The following is a 9,093-nucleotide window of genomic DNA, read 5'->3' as shown; positions in this document are numbered from 1 at the left end:
CCCCCCCCCCCCCCCCCCCCCCCCTTTTTGTTTTTCAACGCAGATCTACAACAGCTGGAGACATTGCACCACATTCGGTCTGTGTTGCTTAAACTCACTGAGAAACACACTGTGCAGCTTTTCACATTAGACAAAAAACAAATGACTTTTTTTACCCGTTACTTCTCATCATAGATTCTCATTTCTACACATTAAAAATGTAGACAAACGTGCTAATAGTGCCAGATTTACCCTCTTCTTCATCTCCCCGCCTGAATGCTGCAACTGAGTTGATAAACTCCTGCGGTTGAGCTGAGGTCGTTCCAAGGTTGCATGAGTCAATGGGAAACCAACAGAATGAACTCTCTGAAAAACAACAACAAACTAATGTTTTTCTTCTCTCGGACCAGTAAATCCTGTGCCTGTGCTTTTGTCTCTTGTGTTTTGGATTTTTTGGGATGTTTTTAGCACAGCTGCTATTAGCCTTCATGTTAATCCCCCTGGAGAATAAACTCATTAGAACATTAATCACTGGATTCTAATTATCTCTCTCTCTCTCTCTCTCTCTCTCTCTCTCTCTCTCTCTCTCTCTCTCTCTCTTTTCTCTATGTCTCTCTCTAATTCAGGTACTTAGGCAAACCACCCGTCACTGAATTCACAGGGGAAAAGTTACAGTAAAATGCATAAATAACTCAGTTGACCTGAGGGGGGGAGGGGACCATGAAGAAAGTTCAACAGAGCCAGGCTTTCTTTGCTTTAGCTGGCTTAACAAAGTCTAAGTCAGAGATAACGAGTAACACGACGGTGGATATCAACTTGCTTTGTTAACGAGGCGTTTCTTCCTTATGCTCTGTCCACGTTCCTATGAAAGGGCTGTTTATCACGTTATTAGACTAATTGATGGCAATCTGTACAAATGTTGGTGTTAACATATTCGTAAAATGTACATCGACACTTAATTTCATGTGTTTTGTATATCCAATCTTGCAATATATCCGCTCATAGTGACTTCCTCATTATTAAACCCCTTTCTTCATGCTTAGACACTCGCAGCACCTGGTTACGGTCAGGGAAGGATTGTAGAATGGTTTTGGTACAAAGACAGTCTGTAGATGTTGGACCTTTTTTTTTACCAACTTTTCTTTGACTCTTTTGGACATATTATGATCCTATTCAACCTGGGGGTGTTGATTAGAGCAGAAACACCCAAAATAATGAGCTAAAAGGTTCATAGAGATGCAGAGATAGGTGTTGAAATAAAAAAAGTCAGAATACACATAACAAACTCTTGACTGGAGAACCGCTCCGATGCTTGACAGTGTGTGCTTTTTAATATAAATATAATTTAATCTTCATCAACATCCATTAAACCATTTAAACTGTGAACTTTGAACAACTATTAAATGAAGGTCCTGTTGCCACAGAACACATCTGCAAATGCAGGGTCTTCCTCTCGCCTTATTCAGAAACTGACTTTGGTCGGTAGGTTACAACAACCTGACAACATTTTTAGAAGATGTTTTTCCTGTTTGACATCTGTCGCAAACAAATGGCAGTTACCGATTCCTAAAAGTAAGCTGAAAGGCTATTGCTAAACAGACAAAAGAGCAACACTTTGTGAAACTCACTTCACTTTTTTACTTTCCTTGTTAATGCAAAGTCAAATTGTGTGTATTACTCATTCAGGCCCTCCTCCGAGAAAGAATTCAGACACATCTTTAATTCTGAAGTTTGAGTGAAATGTTTGCATTTCGTGGTCTCGCCTGGGTTATTTTGCCAACATTTTAAAACTGTGTGTGTGTATGTATGTGTCAGCTGGGAGGACACTTCCTGCTAACAGGCCAGAGCAGGCTCTGAGAGCTGGGGGGAGAGGAGGAGGAGGAAGGATGGCAGTGAGGCGTGGAGGTGCAGCTCCCTCACATTCACACGGGACCACACAACAAGACAACAAACTCTCTCTCTCTCTTTTCTTTCTCTCTCTCTCTTCTCTCTCTTCTCTCTCTCTCTCTCTCTCTCTCTCCTTTTCTCTCTCTCTCAATCTCTGTATCTCTCCATGTTTTCCTCTCGGCTGCTGAAAGTGGAAACAGAAACTTAAAAGCAGCATCATGTTTTCATATTCTGAGTGCATTGCCGCTAATGGTACTTGATACCCAAAGCATTTACTTGGCTTAACTGTCTAAAAGCATCACTTTGAGAGAGAGTGTGTGTGTGTTCTGGGTGGGACTATTTAGCTGTCACCTACACAGAACCCATGATGCAGGGTCTTAGCGCTAGCTTCTCATGGCTGAATGCACAGGACACACACACATGCACGCAGCTACACACACACACACACACACACACACACGAGGCCTCGTTGACAGGTGGAGGTAAACGGAGCAGAACTCTGCTAATCCACCTCTGCCTGGGAGAGAGAGAGCAAGAGGTGAAGTAAGAACAGAGTGATGTGAGGGGCAGTAGTGTTTTCTTAAAACACTGAAATGTCACGAAAGGACACGTCATTACAAATGTATTGTGTCAAGCATTGTTTCCACCTGCAGACATTTAATATAGGTACTAAATACATTAGGCTGAAGTTTGAGGCTATGCGCAACAGATGATGCACAAGATATGCAGGACTCCATATACATTTTTACCACTTAATGCTTCTTTGGAGGAAAAGGTCATTAAAAAGGTACATACGTAATCTTTAGTCCTCCCAAATGCAACTTTGTCAGTTGCGACCTCTGAAAACAGAATAAAAGTCTCTACAGGGTCTACAGCGTGATAATGATGTTAGCCCTCACACTCCCTGTCTCAGTAAAGCATCAGGAAGAAACTGAATGGATCCCACCTCTGCCTGGGCAGTATGATGGTACACCATGGTATTTAGAAATCCAGAATGTTGCCACTGGATCAGGACAGAGGATTTTGGCTAAATATTGCCCCGCCGAAAAAGACAGAAATCGAGAAAGCAGTATGTATACAGTTTGAAGTAATCAGTAACGTTATAGCTGTGAACGTAGCAGTGCAGTATGTGTACAGTTTAGGCTATTTGTCGGTGAATACATTTTGCCTTGCTTGCCACCTGCTGCCGATTGAAGTGAAGGGGGCTGGCCCCGAAGTTGGCCACTATTTCGGCTCAGGCTCTTAAGGTGGGCTGCCATTTCCGATGGACCAGCTATCTTCATTTTACTAACAAGCCGCTCCTCCAAGTTTTGCTCAGCACCTACTAGTAGGAAGGTGTGAAAAAACAGATACAGCACACAAGCCTAATGCCAACACTTATAAAGTAGAGCTAAGCTGTTTTATCAGTATTTTATCTAATGGTCAAATTTTATATTTTCACTCAATAATTGTGTAGCGCCCTTAAAAACCAAGCCGTGACCGGGCTTTTGAAGTATTTATGCGTATGCACATGTTAACTTTGTATCCTGGTCTCAGAAAACTGACTGTGCTTACTGGAGTACTCCGGTAAAAACGTGGATACTGTGGCATGTACACACTTAATCTGGACTTCCGATCACTATCCGCTAGGTGCAAAGTTTAGTCCACGACTCGGTGAAACAAAGAAATATGATGCTGAATGATGTAATGGTGACCTACATGCTGAAACTAAAGGGGAAGTCAGACAGGTAATGTCTAGTGTTGCCATGCTTCTCTAGACTAGTGACATCAGCAACATCCACGCAGCCAGAAACTCAAATACTATTTATATTCAATTAAAGATCATACACCTAACATAAGGATACTAATGTGCATGTACAGTCAACGTGAACTCCAATAAAGTGCTGAAACAAGCAGACACAGAATGAGCTGTAGATAGCGTTCGATAAAGACACGTTTCATCTTCTTTGCTTTAAAGTAACTTCAAGATGACATAAAAGAAAAGAAACCTGGGTTTAAAAGGTTATACATTACAGGTGCACAATGTGGCAAAATCACATGAATCAGTCAGTCAGATGTGTTCAGATGTCTGAACACATCTACAAAAAAACACACTCTCTCTCACACACACACACACACACACACACACACACAGCTGGAAGGGCAGTCAGTGCAGATGTTATCGTGCCAGCCTTGAGTTGTTTCTTCAGGTGCTTTTACTGCAAGTTAGACCATGCAGCCTACCCTGCCTGCCCCCTACACACATACACACACACACACACACACACACACACACTCAGTCTTTCTCTCTGTCTTTGATGTTTGTACATTTAGCTTCGGTATCTTGGGGGCGTCTGACGAATGTCTTTTCCATCTTTGCTCCCTCTTCCTTTTCAGTTTCATCTATATTTTGCTGTTTTTCTCGTCCTCCCGTTCTCTTTGCAACCCTCCCCCCCCCCCCCCCCCCCTCCACCTTCTCCCGCTTGTCTTCCTTCAATCATGACTCCCTCCCCCCTTTCCTCTCGTTGTTATAAGTGAGTGTCATCAAGCTCACAGATGTTTAGCACCATATTACCTCTAAACCCTGTTCCCTACATGTGTTTTTTTTTCTCTCTCTCCTCCACTCACATGCGTGCGCGCACACACACACACCACACACCACAAAGAAAGGGCTTCTGGAGTAATCATGTCATGTAAATTACCCAGCATACCAAGAGGCCTCTTCACCTGCAATCAGCCTCTCGGTGTTCCAGTAAGAAACTTCTGCGTGGTGGAGGTGGGGGTGCATTTTCTGACACATCCAGGAATGCATTTTAAGACAAGACATGTAACTCAAATGCGTTAATATTGTGTCTGTACATAGAGTTATATATTGTCGTGTGTTTTTTAAAGGAGGACAGTTCTCAGTAACGTTATTGCTGTGAATGTAGCAGTGCAACGTGTGTACAGTTTACTTGTCGGTGAATAAATGCGATAATAACTCGAGACTCGAGCCACATTCCCGCGTCTTGCTTTCCAGCCACCTGCCGTCTAAAGTGAAGTGGGTTAGCCTCGAAGTTAGCAGCACCTTCAGCTCAGGCTCACTAAAGGTGGGCTGACCTTAATGGTGGACTAACCTTTTTTTCTGACGACCCTCTCTTCTGAGTTTTGCGCAGCTTTTTTTTTTTTTATTGATTTATTCATGACATGGTGTCAAAGTTATTGTTAGAACTTTAATGGTATTATTAAATCCTCATATCGGTACTCTCTATCGGCAAGTACTCAAATGTAAGTACTTGTAGTTATAACCTGTCAATCTGCAATGTGTGTCCCGGTAAAATGCTAGTTGCGGAAAAACACGGTTAACTTATTTATTTTTCGAAGAAATGTTAGACAGATGCGGGTCTTTTTTATTGCGTCCTTATCAATACTGTCATTGCCTTTTGTCTGGCAAGGACATGTTATGGATTGACAGCCTTGATAATGTGGCAAGCAGATAGCTGGAGTGAGTGAGGCTTTGTTCAGGAATATTTACAGTAAGCAGGTCCTTAGGAGGGCCGAGGCTACCCAGCACTGCTCTGACCCTCCTTCACAAAGAGGCTAAGCTTCCGCCTTCAGGCCGCCGCTGCAGTGCGTCTGCTCGGTGGATCCAATCACTGAAGTTTGTCCTTGTGTCTCTGGTTATCAATACGCTGAACATTTTGTACACCAGTTTACATACTCGCCCTCTTTACCTTGTTTTCCCACATGTACTAACACTTTATTCTGAATCACTTCATATATGATCTCTTTAAATCCCAACACATTGTCACATCATCAGCAGCATCATCGCTGATGCAAATGTATCAAGACAACTAATGGCTTCCTGCCACTTTATAATGTCTTTTACGTTGTTGCCAACAATTGTTTTTAAGGCAAGGTGTCACTTATGAACAGGATATCTTTCATTTTGGAAGGAAACTCTTAACCGTCTGTGTCTCAGACTGCTGCCAAATCCAGTCAGGCTTACTGTATTTTACCTGCCACTGACCATAATGCAACTGCAGCTTAATATGTGACGGGCTTGGCAAGGCATAAATAAGGATTAGCTGTTTGTCATATGTGGAATATAGAATAGTTGCAGCATGTCTCCATTGAATACAAAATGCAACTCAGCTTTTAATGTCAGCTGGGAACGGCTACAACATGGATTAATGTATTCTTTTTTTTTTTTTTTTTTTTAATCTTCAAAGTTACACTTCACACACTATGCTTCGGTGGGATATTATTTTTTCGAGATGGGGTGCTGAGGCACCAGATAACCACATGACACATAATAATTAGAAATGTATTTTCTATGCATGTCGGACATACAGAACATATATGTTTCACAGCTGGAGCAGGTAGAGGCTCGGTGTCTGACTGCTGCAGGGGATCAATCCTGCAGCACACTGGTCAGTTGTTTGCAACCTTTTCTTGCTCTTAGCCAGTCTCTCACCCCTTATTTAGTGTAATACAATACATTTTAATGTAAGTAAAGGGGCATTTTGCTACTTACAGTCACCAACTGAAGGCCGATAAAAAGTTAATGAATAGTTAATGAATACTTTAACATCACCAGGTGCCAGGGGACTGGTTAGAAATGGTGGGGGGCCTGAGACAGTTATGTCTCATAACTGTCTGTAAAGCATTGCTCTTTTGTGGAGCAGCGAAGACTCCGGCAGGGGACGTTTAAATGAGATTGAGGTGCAAAGCAACTAATGAGCAACAATAGCTTCCTCCGTTTTGAACTTTGGCTCTCTACATTCCCTCAAAGATTTTGCTGTTGGTCAAAGGTGCAAATTAGCGGGTCAAAGTTCATCCGGGTTGAACACGACTTTGCATGGATTTACTTTGGCCCCGTTGGGGGAATCCACAAATTGTGACAATTCCTTTGGAATTAATTGAGTTTGTAGCAAAAATGTTGCCGCCTAAAATTGCTGTTACTCTGTCTTTTAATGTAGTGGACGGGCCTTACTTTCTACGTTGCCTGTATTTGCATCTGAAAGTTCCCATGTCACACATGTCATTTAAGTCACATGACCTAAACCATCCACCAGCTGTGTGTCTCTCCTAAACACACTCTCACACACACTTGTAGTTAAGTTCAGGCTCATTCACCTGGGTGGGCCTGTCTGTCTGGCAGCAGTGTGAGGATTAGACCAGAGATTAGACTGACAAAACACACATAACAACAAGAGGAAGTCAGGTGTGTGTGTGTTTGTGTGTGTGTGTGTGATAGGGAACTTGGGTTTGTGCACGAACATATGCGTGTACATTTGGTGTGTGAGCGCTGCTTAGCCTCGGAGGAATCTCTCAGACGAGTCACTCTCTTCCTCTCTTCTCAGTCATCCGACCATTCAAGTCAAATCTTTTATTAATCCGTTCAGTTAACGGTGCATTCCATTCAAATCTGGCTTTAATATTTTCTGCTAGCTGTGCATTCCATTCAGGTCAACTCATCCAAAAATGATTTTACACGGAACCAAGACAGGAAGCGATAATTGTTTTTCAGGCGGTACAGACTTACCTGATACTTTCCCCTTCCCTCTGCCTAATTTTAGACTTTAATCCTAGTTCAGTACGCCCAATCCTGACCCACCCTGAGTTTGACAGTTTCCTGAGGTTTAACAATGACATCAAAAATAAGGTGGGTACCTCGAAGTTGATAAACCACTTCAGGTTATCGTTCCCTGAGGCAAAACAGGAAGACAACCACTCGGAAGATCCAAAACTGAGAGTACGTAGGAAGCTGGTAGTAAAACTAAACAGACAGCTTGTTGTATTGTAAGCGCGGTGTACTGATGGGAGAACGTATTACGTCATTTTTAAAAGGCCTTTCAAGCATTCGTTTTACAATTTGCGGGAATTGAACTTTAAGTGTGTTGGAAAGTGGAAAACCTGAGCGTGAGAAGTCTCCAGCGTTGTCACTCTTCAGGTTTGTGGTTTACATGACGGGAGTTTGAAACAACAATAAGGTACTCCCAAAAATGCTGTAAACAACATCTCTGTCACCGTTCGTAAGACCTGACCTGCTGGTTCAATGAGGAATCAAACAAAAACAGCCTGTGTTTGATTGTGCAATATTAACATGACAGTATGGCTTGAGTTTCCTCTACAGTTACTATTTACCTGTGGTGTCCATGCTGACGCGTGAGACTCGTGTCCTAAAATGTAATGTGTGCGCATCTGCGTAGTATATCATTCTTTATTTTAAGTGGATTTAAAAATTGTCCTGCTAGTAATCCCCATTTTTATCTGATGTAATGGAAATACAATTACGTCCATTTTCAGTAACTGGAACAGATTACAATGACCTTTTGTTTTGTATCTTGATTACGTAACGCTGTTCGATGTTACTCTGGATGTACAGTAGTTACAGTGATACCCTAATCACGTCGCGGAAATTACCCAGCATGCCAAGAGTCCTGTTCACCTGTAATCACCCCTGTTTTACTTCAGCTCACATGCTTTAACTGCAAACTGGAATCTGTAAGTGGAGGTGCACATTTACTATTTCCTTTTCAAAAGAATGTGTTCATGAGATTATTAACATAACAAACTGCTTTTTGCTAATATTTCCTAAGGTGACATAGATAGAACATGACTATGCAATTTAGAAGATTAGATCTTGTAGCTTCCTTACAATATAAGCTATTATGTTAAATAATCTTTTTGCACTTTATGGTAAAAATTCGCATCATCTGCTTCAGTTGCTAGCTACTGTTTCCATAAATAGACAGACAGGAAAAGGACTATTCACTGTGGTTGCTTACTAGTTCTAAAGTGCAATACACAGGCTGCACCACATAGTGTTGCATCAGTTGACAACATAGTCAATAGTAGGTGCACTATTGACTATTGTCAGAGTAGCACCAAAATGTGCCAATTTGATGATTAAATGTGGAAAAACTGGTTCTTCTTCGAAGATTTGGCACTGAGCAATCCCAAATATTAGGCCATACGCTGATGCATCGAACATGTGCAAGGAAAGTCTTCCTACCATAGTACATCAGTCCCTGTGTAGCTTCAGTGTTTCCCTCTTCTTTCTATTCATCAACCTGGAGGCTTAAAGGTTTTGTGACAAAACAATTTACAGTGAAAATGGTTAAGTTTATCACTGCACCAATGGTTGATATGGTACCCGAGGTGCTGAGTGAATAAACCTCCCTTTAGACATTTCACTTTTAAAATCTGTGTTTCTGTTGCTGAGTAATCTAAAAACAGGATCCCCTGGTTCTGCAACAGGTG

Source organism: Anarrhichthys ocellatus, unplaced genomic scaffold (genome assembly GCF_004355925.1).
Source record: "Anarrhichthys ocellatus isolate YVR2014 unplaced genomic scaffold, GSC_Weel_1.0 scaffold48, whole genome shotgun sequence".
Classification (NCBI taxonomy): domain Eukaryota; kingdom Metazoa; phylum Chordata; class Actinopteri; order Perciformes; family Anarhichadidae; genus Anarrhichthys; species Anarrhichthys ocellatus.
Note: the sequence above shows the minus strand (reverse complement) of the source record.